At 38.9% G+C, this 14,776-nt stretch overlaps 1 protein-coding gene and 1 pseudogene across 3 annotated transcripts in view; one reads left to right on the forward strand and one right to left on the reverse strand.

The window, feature by feature from the left end:
- The window catches only part of GRM8 (glutamate metabotropic receptor 8), a 760,483-nt gene that overhangs the window by 647,782 nt on the left and 97,925 nt on the right, over positions 1 to 14,776 (reverse strand). The window lies entirely within an intron of this gene.
- LOC307191629 (chromobox protein homolog 3-like) lies at positions 11,936 to 13,048 on the forward strand (annotated as a pseudogene). Its single transcript has one exon. The product of its transcript is annotated as a chromobox protein homolog 3-like (transcript).

Below are 14,776 nucleotides of genomic sequence, written 5' to 3' on the forward strand. Positions count from 1 at the left end.
GTAACAGTAATAATATTTACCATTTGTTGTAAGTCTCCTAGGCACTTTATGTATACTACCTCTAACTTTTGTAACAATCTTCTTAGGCGGATAGCATCTCTTTTATAGGTAAGAAAACTGAGGCATAGAAAGTTAAATAATTGTCCTTTGATTATAAACAGTTAATGATGAAGGGCTAAGGTTTAAGCTAGAATCTGTTGGATTTCAAAGACCACATTCTTTCCATGATACTATATAACTTCCCTAAGAATAGCAGGAAAAAATTTTCCTGCCATTTATATCCTTTATATCTACATTCCTTTATATTTTCATTGAGAATTTCTTCTTCCCCAGTCAGCTGGTGGATGGCAGCTCCCGCAGCAGAAGACCCAGCAAAAGACTGAGCAATGGGGACTTCCCTGGTGGTCCAGTGTTTAACACTCTGCGCTTCCACTGCAGCGGGTGCAGGTTGGAACCCTGGTTGGGGAACTAAGATCCTGCGTGCCACATGGTACAACCAAACTAAGATTATTAAAAAAAAAAAGGCTGAGCACCAGCTAATATCTGAGTAAAACAAAGAAAAAACAAACAAGAAAAAACCCACGTGAATTAAAGTCCTGTAATAACTGAATTGTTAATATTAATCATATGACTTCAAAACAACTCCTTCTTTACCATGTCTGACCTGATATATTGGAATTATTTCTTCCTAGAAATAAATGATGCATATAAAAACCATAAGTACGTCAGAATTCATGCATGATGTATTTCATAGCAGGAACCCAGGTAAAATCAACATTTTCAAGTCCTGACATCTCTGATAAATCTTTAGAATCATAGGTATAAACCAAAAAAAATTATTACGCTTTCAGTCAAAGCATAAACCAGACAATGCTTTTATTTACCTTTCTCTGCTGCAGCTATTAGCTAACAGCCTTACTTTATGAAAAAGATATTCATTTCCTTTGAACTGCTTTCCCCCACATCAAAGCAAAAGTATTCAATATCCTTGAGAAACTAAATTGCTGGGCATAAAACCAAACTCCCTGTTCTTTACTATAATTTGAACAATCAATTTATTATACACTGAAAAAAACATGCTCATTGTTGGTTCACAATACTCGGAGTTCCCCCGGTGAGATCTGAAACTGGCCTCCATACACGGAGAGCAAGGAGAGACCGAAGAAAGATGCAGGCTACTCCAGACTGGTAGGTGGTAGGTTTAGCAAGAAAGGGAACTTACATATGATGCTTGTCTTGAGCAGCTGCAAGACAAGTAGATATCTGCACCATGCTAGAATCTTAAAAGTTTATATGGAGGCCTTAATGGGGTTCAGACATGTCTTCAGTCCAGATGGTCTCAATAGCACATCAATCTCTCAAGGCTGCATCCTTGAAAGAGCTCCTAGTGTGGGAACAGCAGGCAGACGTCCATTACAAAGACAGAGGAGGAAGTGAAAAGCCTCCAACTGTCTGAGTCCAGCTCACAGGTCGACCAGTGGTCACATCCTCTCCATGACCTCCTCCAGCACTCATAAAATTAAGTATTCACAGTAACCAAAAATCAAATTCCCAAACACTTGTGCTAAACTGCCAAAGACTTCCTTTCTCATCCTTATCCAGACACACCAAGGAACAGCTTGCCAAGAGACTAAATTTCTCAGTAAGTGAAAATTGCACATAGTAGGGGGTTTAATTCCCCGGCCACAGGAAGCTAAACCAATGAGAGAATCAATCTGAAAGACTACCCTTGGCAGCCATAAATGAAGTTATTTTCCTCTGTGCCGGTATCTTCGTAGAGAGTTTATTTCTTCCTAAGCAACAGTGGACATTCACCAAGGTGACAGAGATCCTATGTCCCTCCCATAGAGCTCCTCAGTGCAGCATGGAACTTAAAAATACTTTTTAGAGCCCATATACTTAGCACAAATCAGAATATTTTCACAGACCAACATATGTGTTTGTGGGTATCATTATTATTATTGGTTTATTATTATTATTATCCCCCAAAAAGAGCCTGAGAGAAGAACTTGTGTGCAGATAGTTTTTTCAGCTTGTTTCCAGAAAGCAAGAAGGAGTTGGGAATGTGAGATGGAAAAGTTAAAGGATGTATTATTACCTGGTTACCACTGTGGGGATCTGGATCTCTGTAGGGGACCCTCGGGAACTATAAAAAGTCTACCTTGGAATTGTCCTTCTAAATGGCAGGAGTCTGGGGCATTTATTTGCCAACTTCTTACTCCATTGGTTGAGGGTTCTGCCCAATGCATTAATTCTCCCACTCTCTCTACACTAGAACATGCTCCCATGACTTTGGAGAAAGTCCTAAGCATTTAAATTCTTAACAAGTTCCCAGGTGATGCTAGTGCAGCTGGTCCTGGCACCACACTCTGAGAAGTCCCCAAAGAAAAGTCTCATGGGTGCCCACAATTCAGTCTGCCTTTGAAGTGGCCCAAGGCAACTGCCCTGCCCTCCCTTCTGTACTGGCTCACACCTGTGAATATCCAGCTCCGCCCACAAAGCCATTAGAAGGATGCTCACCCCTCATGCCCCTGTGGTGGTACCCAGTTCAAGAAAGCCAATGTCTCTATTCTCCTGATACTCCTGAACCACGCTCTCAAGGTTCCAGGACCAACTCAGGGTCCCACTGTGTCAGCTGGGGTCCTAAGCAGATTCTAGATATACCTAGAATCTTACAAGGTCTTATAGAGCAACTTGCATTCTGTCAGGTCAAACCCAAGCAAGGGACAAAAAACAAAAGATATCATGCCACACCTTCATTAATTCTAGTCTCCTCTCTTCTCCAAAGCTCTATCCCTAACCAGAACCCCCTCCCATATTCAAGACAAGATTTCTCAAAAATAACAAAAAGTAGAAATTGGCTTGGGAACAAGATTGAAACACTAACATCTGAGCTCCTGAACTCAGCCTGTGAAAATCCCCGTGTTTGCTTCTGTCCCTTTGTTTCTATTTTGTTTTTTTTATTGAAGTATAAAAAGTATAGTTTTATAGTATAGTTGATCTACAATGTTGTGTTAATTTCTTCTGTACAGCAAAGTGATTCAGTTATACATATACAGACATTATTTTTTCAATATTCTTTTCCATTGTGGTTATCATAGGATATTTAATATAGTTCTCTGTTCTATACAGCAGGACCTTGTTTTTTACCATTCTATATATAATAGCTTACACCTGCTAACCACCTCTTCTTTATCCATTCCTCTGTCGATGGACATTTAGGTTGTTTCCATGTCTTGGATACTGTGAATAGTGCTCCTATGAACTACAGGGGTGCATGTATCTTTTTCAACTAGAGTTTTGTCTAGATATATGCCCAGGAGTGGGGTTGCTGGATCATATGGTAATTTTTTTTTTTTCTTTTTTTTGCTGTATGCGGGCCTCTCACTGTTGTGGCCTCTCCCGTTGCGGAGCACAGGCTCCGGACGCGCATGCTCAGCCGCCATAGCTCACGGGCCCAGCCGCTCGGCGGCATGCGGGATCTTCCTGGACCGGGGCACGAACCCGTGTGCCCTGCATCGGCAGGCGGACTCTCAACCACTGCGCCATCAGGGAAGCCCTCATATGGTAATTTTATTTTTAGTTTTCTGCAGAACCTCCATACTGTTTTCCATAGTGGCTGCACCAACTTACATTCCCAGCAACAGTGTAGGAGGGTTCCTTTTTCTCCACATCCTCATCAGCATTTGTTATCTGTAGACTTTTTAATGATGGCCATTCTGACCAGTGTGAGGTGGTACCTCATTGTAGTTTTGATTTGCATTTCTCTAATGATTAGCGATGTTGAGCATCTTTTCATGTGCCTATTGGCCATTTGTATTTCTTCTTTGGAGAAATGTGTATTTAGGTCTTCTGCACACTTTTTGATTGGGTTGTTTGTTTTTTTGTTGTTGAGTTGTATGACCTGTTTGTATAGTTTGAAAATTAAGGCCTTGTCAGTCACACTGTTTGCAAATATTTTCTCCCATTCGGTAGGCTGTCTTTTCATTTTGTTTATGGTTTCCTTTGATGTGCAAAAGCTTTTAAGTTTCATTAGGTCCCATTTATTTGTCTGTTTTTGTTTTTGTGGGAAAGTGTTGGATATTTCTATTACCTTAACTGTGGTGATGGTATCAATTCACTTATGTCCAAACTCAACAAATTGTACACATTAGGGCTTCCCTGGTGGCACAGTGGTTAAAAATCTGCCTGCCATTGCAGTGGACACAGGTTCAAGCCTTGGTCCAGGAAGATCCCACGTGCTGCAGAGCAACTAAGTCCATGTGCCACAACTACTGAGACTGCACTCTAGAGCCCGTAAGCCACAACTACTGAGCCCACGTGCCACAACTACTGAAGCCCGCACACCTAGAGCTTGTGCTCTGCAACGAGAAGCCACCGCAATGAGAAGCCCCCGCCCGCCACAATTAGAGAAAGCTTGTGTGCAACAACAAAGACCCAATGCAGCCAAAAATAAATAAATAAATTTATTTTAAAAAAAATTTGTACACATTAAATATGTGCAATTCTTCATTTGTCAAGTATACCTCAATAAGGCTGTTTGTAAAATTTCCCTTATTTGTAATATATAGTAGCACAGAAACATTGATCCCTTTCCTCTAAACTTTGAGAAATCTCTGGAGCAAGCTTTTGCATGATCATGGTATCGGTTATCTATTGCTGTGTAACAAACCAGCCCAAAGCTCAGTGGCTTTAAACAACAAACATTCATTGTAGTCATGAATCATTACTGTACTTAACTACTTTTGAGTTGATTTTGAATTCTATAGGCACAGTCTTCAGGTATCTAGTAAAAAAAAAGTAGTGGATTATTATGGGCTGAATTGTGCTCTCCCAAAGAAGATATGTGGTATACTCCAATAAAGATATGTTGGATACTACCTAAGGAGACAAAAGACCTGTACTCTGAAAACTATGAGACGCTGATGAAAGAAATCAAAGAAGACACAAACAGATAGAAAGCTATACCATGTTCTTGGACTGGAAGAATAAATACTGTCAAAATGACTATACTACCCAAGGCAATCTACAGATTCAATGACATCTCTATCAAATTACCAATGGCATTTTTCACAGAACTAGAACAAATAATATTAAAATTTGTATGAAGATACAAAAGACCCCGAATAGCCAAAGCAATCTTGAGAAAGAAAAACAGAGCTGGAGGAATGAGGCTCCCTGACTTCAGACTATCCTACAAAGCTATAGTCATCAAAACAGTATGGTATTTGCACAAAAATAGAAATATAGATCAATGGAACAGGATAGAAAGCCCAGAAATAAACCCACACACCTCTGGTCAATTAATCTATGATAAAGGAGGCAAGAGTATACAATAGTGGAAAGACAGTCTCTTCAACAAATAGTGCTGGGAAAACTTGACAGCTACATGTAAGAAAATGAAATTAGATCATTCTTTAAGACCATACACAAAAATAAACTAAAAATGGATTAAAGACCTAAATGTGAGACCAGACACTATAAAACTCCTAGAGGAAAACAAAGGCAGAACACTCTCTGACATAAATCGCAGCAGTATCTTTTCTGACCCATCTACCAGAGTAATGGAAATAAAAACAAAAATAAGCAAATGGGACCTAACTAAACTCAAAAGCTTTTGTACAGCAAAGGAAACCATAAATGAAACAAAAGACAACCCACAGATTGGGAGAAAATATTTGCAAATGATGTGACCGAAAAAGGATTAGTCTCCAAAATTTACAAATAGCTCATTCAGCTTAATAACACCAAAACAAACAACGCAGTCAAAAAATGGGCAGAAGATCTAAATAGACATTTTTCCAAGGAAGACATACAGATGGCCAAGAGGCACACGAAAAGATGTTCAACATCGCTAATGCTGAATGACTAGAGAAATGCAAATCAAAACTACAATAAGATATAACCTCACACCAGTCAAAAAGGTTATCATCCAAAATCCACAAACTATAAATGCTGGAGATGATGTGGAGAGAAGAAAACTTTCCTACACTGTTGGTGGGAATGTAAATTGGTAGAGCCACTATGGAGAACAGTATGGAGGTTCCTTAAAAAACTAAAAAATAGAACTACCATATGACCCTGCAATCCCACTCCTGGGCTTATATCCAGAGAAGAATATGGTCCGAAAGGATACATGCACCCCAATGTTGATTGCAGCACTGTTTACAATAGCCAAAACATGGAAGCAACCTAAATGTCCATCGACAGAGGAATGGATAAAGAAGATGCGGTACATATATATAATGGAATATTACTCAGCCGTAAAAAAAGAATGAAATAATGCCATTTGCAGCAACATGGATGGACCTAGAGATTGTCATACTAAGTGAAGTAAGTCAGACAGAGAAAGAGAAATATGATATGATATCACTTATATGTGGAATCTAAGAAGAAATGATACAAATGAACATATTTACAAAACAGAAACAGACTCACAGACTTAGAGAACGAACTTATGGTTACCAGGGGGGAAGAGTGGGGGAAGGGATAGTTAGGGAGTTTGGGATTGTGGGATTGACATGTACGTACTTCTATATTTAAAAAGGATAACCAACAGGACCTACTGTATAGCACAGGGAACTCTGCTCAATGTTATGCAGCAGCCTGGATGGGAGGGGAGTCTGCAGGAGAATGGATACATGTATATGTATGGCTCAGTCGTTTTGCTGTGCACCTGGAACTATCACAACATTGTTAATTGGCTATACTCCAATATAAAATAAAAAGTTTAAAATATTCAAAAATTAATTAATTAATTAATTAATTTTTAAAAGAAGTTATGTTGGAGTCCTGGATCCAAGGTCCTAACTCTCAGTACCTAAGAATGTTATCTTATTTGGAGATAGGGCCTTTATGGAAGTTAAAGTTAAAATGAGGTCATTAGGGTTGGCCCTAATCCAACTTGATTGGTGTACTTATAAAAAAGGGGAAATTTGAACACAGAGACAGACAGGCCTAGAAGGAAGATGATATGAAGAGACATGCAGGCAGGGAAAAGATGACTATCTAGAAGGCTTTGGGAAAATCAAGAACTCACTGCTAAGTACATTTACTCACAGAAAGTTTCCTTTCTTGAGAAAAAAATGAGTGAGAAAATATCTACAATTTTGCAATAGATAAAGTTGTTCAACACTTCAAAGACCAATTTAAAACAATCACATCTTGCTACAGATCTCACCTCCATGAAATATCACCTCAACTTGACAAACTACCACTACATAAATTCCAATGGGCCTGATTTAGCCTTAAAACCTGCTGTGGGGCTCCCCTGGTGGCACAGTGGTTGAGAGTCCGCCTGCCGATGCAGGGGTCACGGGTTCGTGCCCCGGTCCGGGAAGATCCCACATACCGCGGAGCGGCTGGGCCCGTGAGTCATGGCTGCTGAGCCTGCGCGTCCGGAGCCTGTGCTCAGCAACGGGAGAGGCCACCACAGCGAGAGGCCCGCGTACAGGAGAAAAAAAAAAAAAAAAAAAAAAAAAAAACCTGCTGTGATTCAATGAAGGAAGTGTGAGAACCAAGTGGGATTATTTCAAGAATAAAGTAAAACATTTGTTATCAAAGGTAAATGGAGCTGTAATAGAATTCGCATTATAAAAAAAGTCAAAACAATTTTAAGAAGAAAAAATAAAAAATAAAATGCAATATTATTCAGCTTTTTGAAACTTTATAACTGTCAGAGCAACGCTCATGACATTTCCTGGTCTGTTAACTGATAAGCATTTTATTACCTATGGGGAAAAAAAAGAAACAACTTTAAGCTCTTAACTATAAAATGCAGGCAAAAGAATGGCAGGATGAGTAGACAGGGAAGAGCAGGGCAGCAGGCTGGGGGGGGACAGTTTCCCAGGGAGGCGAAGCATCATGTGCAAAGCCTCACAACAGAGATTTCTTGAGCCTGTGTTTGTATTTTACATAAATGGAATCATACAATAGGTTAAAAAAATGCAGGCAAGATATAAATCTTCTAGATATATAAAATATTTCAGCTAATTGAAGAGTCTATCCAAATTTCAGCTAGCTTTCCTCTGGGTCTGTTACGCATAGGTCTGAACTTTCACAAAGACCTTGTAACAGGCTAACATTTCTTACAAACTTCAGGAAAAAAAATTTTTTTTAATACTAAATGTATGACCAGTTTAGAAATATAATGTGATTAAAATTTAATAGACAAGGGGATTTTTACATTTAACTCATCAGTGGTACTACCTGTTGTATTAAAGAAAATCACCGATTCAGATTAAGAAGATGCTTGGTTGTGTTGGGGTTTATGTATTTGTCATCCGTTCTTTAATGGAGAAGTTTACTCAGTAAATTAATATGTTGGAACCATTTTTAGAAAACAGTATTTAACCCATTTAAAAGAGAAAAACTATTTTGAAAAGTCTAAGCATGCCCATTTCCATATAAATAAATGTGAACATTATGTAAAACTAATTATAAATCAATTTTTTAGCTGTTCATCAAAGCAGGTCCACAGAAATCTCTAACTGAAAAAATTCCAAGCAATTCCTTTTAGGCATTGTTTGAGCTATTACAGATGTTTGAAAATAACAAAACTAAATTTAAAATATTCATAATAATAAACAAGACAAAAAAGACAACCCTCGGGCTTCCCTGGTGGCGCAGTGGTTGAGAGTCCGCCTGCCGATGCAGGGGACACGGGTTCGTGCTCCGGTCTGGGAAGATCCCACATGCCGCAGAGCGGCTATGCCCGTGAGCCATGGCCACTGAGCCTGCGCATCTGGAGCCTGTGCTCCGCAACGGGAGAGGCCACAACAGTGAGAGGCCCGTGTACCGCAAAAAAAAAAAAAAAAAAAAATGACAACCCTCAGAATGGGAAAAAATATTTGCAAATGAAGCAACTGATAAGCGATTCATCTCCAAAATATACAAATAGCTCATGAGCTCAATATCAAAAAAACAAACAACTCAATCCAAAAATGGGCAGAAGACCTAACTAGACATTTCTCCAAAGAAGTCATACAGATGGCCAGCAGGCTCATGAAAAGATGCTCAACATCACTAATTATTAGAGAAATGCAAATCAAAACTACAATGAGGTATCACCTCATACCGGTCAGAATGGCCATCATCACAAAATCTACAAACAATAAAAGCTGGATAGGGTGTGGAGAAAAGGGGACCCTCTTGCACTGTTGGTGGGAATGTAAATTGATACAGTCATTATGGAGAACAGTATGGAGGTTCCTTTAGAAACTAAAAGTAGAACTACCATGTGACCGAGCAATCCCACTACTGGGCATATACCCTGAGAAAACCATAATTCAGAAAGACACCTGCACCCCAATGTTCATTGCAGCACTATTTACAGTAGCCAGAACACGGAAGCAACCTGAATGTCCACTGACAGATGAATGGATAAAGAAGATGTGGTACATATATACAATGGAATATTACTCAGCTGTAAAAAGGAATGAAACTGGGTCATTTGTAGAGATGTGGATGGACCTAGAGACTGTGATACAGAGTGAAGCAAGTCAGAAAGAGAAAAACAAATATCGTATATTAACGCATATATGTGGAATCTAGAAAAATGGTACAGATGAACCTATTTTCAGAGCAGAAACAGAGACTCATACGTAGAGAGCAAATGTATGGACACCATGGGGGGAAGGAGGGGGTGGGATGAAGGGAGATTGGGATTGACATATATACACCACTATGTATAAAATAGATAACTAATGAGAACCTGCTGTATAGCACAGGGAACTCTCTACTCAGTGCTCTGTGGTGACCTAAATGGAAAGGAAATCCAAAAAGGAGGGGATATATGTATACTTATAGCAGATTCACTTCACTGTACAGCAGAAACTAACACAACATTGTAAAGCAACTATACTCCAATTTTTTTAAAAAAAGCATTCCTGCCCACAATAAAAAAATATTCGGGACTTCCCTGGTGGCACAGTGGTTAAGACTCCACACTCCCAATGCAGGGGGCCCATGTTTGATCCCTGGTCAGGGAACAAGATCCTACATGTCACAACTAAGAGTTCACCTGCCACAACTAAGGAGCCAGCAAGCCGCAACTAGGAGCCTGCCTGCCATAAGACCCGGCGCAACCAAATAAATATTTTTTAAAAATATTCATAATGAAGGCTTTTTACTAATTCCAACTGAGCTTTCCCCACTCTTCCTTCCAGAAGTGACTTTGTTCTGCAGCTTTGGATGGGACTGGACTGAGGGAATAGATGAGAATTATCCACTTTGAAAGTCAGATTTGGGAGATAAAGAATGAATAGGTAATTTATTTTTCAAAAAATGAACCAAGTATAAGACTGTTAGGAAGTATTAGGCAAAGAGACTCTTTTACATTCATCTAGAATTGTTGTTCTTATTCCCAAGGAGAATTTAAATATGATAAGATAGGCCATTTTTCCCACCTGGCTAGCTCCAAGGAGGTTGCCCCTCTCTGACAAATAACAGGGGAAATATCCAACACAGAACCCTTGCCTGTTATTATCTCGGTAGACAGTAACTTCTAGAGAGTGAGGATTAGTTCTTTCTCCTATTCAAACTAACTACATCTTGCACAGTGCTGTGCACATCATAGGAATTCCTCAAAAGTTCGGTGAATTCCATTGAAAAACTAAGATTATTCACTAACCTTAGCTTCTTCAATGTCAAAGTATAAAGACAGAATCAGATAAGAGCACTGAATTCTAAATTAATTCAGTAAGAGTCATAAATTATGAAGTGCTTCCACCAATATATGGTTAAGTCAGGGGACCTACTTTTAAAATGACTTAGTTATTAAAAGACAAAAATAACACAAATGTCATAGAATTTTCAAAGGAGCTTTATCATTTGTATAACTTGCTAGAATTGGGGTTATCAAATTTAATATGAACAGCTTTCATCAAATTTGTATTTAATGAATGCAGCTGTGAAATGGGCAAATCCAATATACTGCAAACAGCCCAACTCTTACTTCGTTCCACAGATATGATTTACCCTTAACAGCCAGAAGCATCACTTCAAATAGTTTGTGTTATGGCAGAATGGATTATGTCATATTCATTCTACCTACAGGAAGGAAGCTAACATCCGTAAGAGCAGCATTCAACTGTGTGTTACAAAGCACAGCCCAGCAGAACGTTTATAACATAAAATGTGAAGATATTTAAAACAAACTTTGCAGGTTGTGGCAGACCAGAGCCTTCTCTCTTTCCACTAAAGGGATATATTTTTGATTCAAGTCTTTCAAATCCTAGGAGCTGAGATCAGCTACAAAACTTACCCAGGACTGTGGAAAAATGTGTCAGCCTCTGCTTAGTACTCCTAAGACTCAACTCACCATCTCTATAAACATGTACATACACAAGCATGGACGTTTCTACAAAGAGCAAATTTATCATTCATTTAATGTGGAGGATGCGTCTGCAATTGAGAATGTAATGGACATTCACATTTCTTCCTCCAGATAAATGTGTACTACGCAGTAAAGCTCCAGTTGAGAGGGCTATGAGTTCTAGTTCTCCTTTTTAATATTTCACTCCTGAGAAAATTCTCCATCACATATAAGCCATTTCTAAAATATTCGCAATCTAAGGAGGTTTCCAGATGTACCTGGAAAAATGAACAACTGCATACCAGTTTGACAGACAGTATACAAGAATTAGATCAGAGGGTAAAAGTCACAGCATTCCAATGCAAAGAGGTTTCAAGGTCATTCAGACATCCAAGTTCAAATCTCAGTTCTGAAAAAAAAAACTAGCTGCCTGATGTTAAACAACTTAATCTTGCGAAACCTCGTTTCCCTCATGTGAAAAGTGGGGATAAAAATAGCACTGCTGTGGGAGTTGAAGTTTACACACACACCACACATGCCACGTCTCCAGCACAATCCCATGATCAGGCACTGCATGATATGTAGCTGTACATGCATAATACCACGTGGACACTCTATAGCTGTCCCTACGTCCTACTTCCCACATTAAACAGGCATTATCTGCTCATGTTCTCTCCTCCTTTCTGCATTATGGACCATTACAGGCAGAAGCTGTGTCGTATTCAATTCTGTAACTGCAGGATTTGACACACACCTGGCATATTGTGTAAACCAGTCAACTGCTACTTATGTTTGGCGAGAGCAGCTGGCTCCTCATATATGTTAACATATTTTATCAAGTAAGTCAAATGAAAAATGAAGTGCTCATTCTTAACCTATTAAACTTTCTCCCTCTGTTTTTGTTAAATTTACATAGGTAGACCCTTATTTAGCTGTAACAATCAGCTGCTGATTTTCTATTTAAAATGTGAAACTTGAAGTTCCCCCATTGTTTCACCATCGTGAGGTTCATCTGGGTACCATTCCAAAAATTTAATTTGCTTTGTTATTAAAAAAAAAAATACTAGCCCAGCCCCGTCCACCTTGATGTGGCTGGAGGCGCGCAGGGCCTGGGACACCACAGACCTGGGACCCAGAGCAGCTCAGAGGCAGTGAATAACAGCTCTTCAAGTCTGCAATAAAAAATGGCCTCCAATAAAACTACATTGCAAAAAACGGGAAAGAAACAGAATGCAAAGAGTAAAAAAGTCGAAGAGGCAGAACCTGAAGAAATTGTGATAGAAAAAGTACTGGACCGACGTGTAGTGAATGGGAAGGTGGAGTGTTTCCTGAAGTGGAAGGGATTTACAGATGCAGACAATACTTGGGAACCCAAAGAAAATTGAGACTGTCCAGAGTTGACTGAAGCATTTCTTAATTCTCAAAACGCTGGTAAAGAAAAAGATGGAACAAAAAGAAAATCTTTACCTGACAGTGAATCTGATGATAGCAAATCAAAGAAGAAAAGAGAGCTGCTGATAAACCGAGAGGTTTAGCCAGAGGTCTCGACCCAGAGCGATAACCGGTGCCACAGACAGCAGTGGAGAATTCATGTTTCTCAGGAAATGGAAAGATTCAGATGAGGCGGACTTGGTGATGGCAAAGGAGGCAAATATGAAGTGTCCTCAAATTGTAATTGCTTTTTACGAAAAGAGACTAACTTGGCATTCTTGTCCAGAAGATGAAGCTCAATAATTGTCTGCATTGCTTTTTATATACATTTATATATATATATATATATATATATATACACACACATATAAAATCTGGGTCTTGGTTTTTTTAGTGTGAAGAAGTAACTACATTCTAATGAAAATCAAATTTGACATGTTTGTTTTGAAGTAGTATTGGGGAAGTTGTTGGGTTTTGGGGTTTTGGGGGGGGCTTTGTGTTTTTTTGCATCTGTACCACTGGTTACTTTGAACAAATAAAAGCTTTCTGTAGTTGCTTCCTTTAGCAGAAAAGAACATTTGATACCACGGTATATTATTTCCTCTGCATTAGAGAACAGCTTTTCTAAATGTTGGGGAAAATCTCCATAGTCATTACTCAATCAGAATTCAGAATTTGCATTTAACTCATATATGTCTAAGGACCTTTCTGGGTTTTTTGTATGTGTATACATAAGATACATATGTAAATGGTTTGGGGGATTTTTGGTTATTGTCTAAATACATTTACCAAAACAAAAACAGCCTTTCACGGCCATGGATAAGCCCATGTTTCTGGGATTCTATCATTTTAAGCAATATAAGAAATCACGTTCAACTTAAATTGAAAATTTAAGTCTTAACCTTTCAAATTAAATAATTTTGTAATTAATTAGGCAAATTAATGTAAGTAATTTAAATTGGATTTTTTTTTTTTTTTCCGGTACATGGGCCTCTCACTGTTGTGGCCTCTCCCGTTGTGGAGCACAGGCTCCGGACGCGCAGGCTCAGCGGCCATGGCTCACAGGCCCAGCCGCTCCACGGCATGTGGGATCTTCCCGGACCGGGGCACGAACCCGTGTCACCTGCATCGGCAGGCGGACTCTCAACCACTGCGCCACCAGGGAAGCCCTAAATTGGATAATTTTTTAAAGCAGCCCTATCAGAATTTGCATCCATATCTACCGTCATATAAATGCAGTTTTATATGCAAAACCCCTGAAAGGAAAATGTTATCACTGTCAACAAATGACACCCAAATGAAAAAACGAGAAAAATTCTGGTATGTTTTAATTAGCCAAGCAAGACTTAGTTAAATGGACATTTAAAGCTTCCTTTTGGCAAACCATTCCTTTATAAGAAGTTGAAATCCCTGTGCTGTATTTACTGAAAGACTGTGATACATGGAATGTCTCAGACTTGTTAATGGAAACCTAATCAGATGGTTAGAGACGTTGGCAATTTCGGATCTGCAGGAATAAATGAGTGAACAAACTTTTCTAATCTAAACTTGACCTGCATGTTTTTTCAAACTTTACCGCAACCCATTCCTTACACGTAGGCTCAATCTTCTCCGTATTTTGGGTTACTGGTTCAGCAGAAGCCAGGAAAAACCATAACTTTGTAGTAATCAGAATGTTATTCAACTGTATATTGTTTACTTTATGGTAAATAGTGGTGAACAGTGGTCAATAAATAGTTTTATATTCAAAAAAAAATACTAATAGAATTGTAGGTCTTGAACACAGGTGAGTTTCTTTTTGTGATTCAAAATGAAACAACCTTTCTGGGTAAAAACTTAAATAGCTGATTTCTGCCTAGTGGAAAGATTCCCTGTTTACAGTTCTTTGCTAAAAAGGAAAGAAATGAAAATATTTTTGCCAGATTGTAAGCCCATAGGCAAGTTACAGATTAGAGTTTGCACTAATTGCTCAAGCTCATTTCTTTTTCAAAAAGGAGATCCTAATTTTTAACAACTTGACAAGATTACAGC

The sequence above is a fragment of the Stenella coeruleoalba genome (genome assembly GCF_951394435.1).
Source record: "Stenella coeruleoalba genome assembly, chromosome: 9".
In the NCBI taxonomy this organism is placed as follows: domain Eukaryota; kingdom Metazoa; phylum Chordata; class Mammalia; order Artiodactyla; family Delphinidae; genus Stenella; species Stenella coeruleoalba.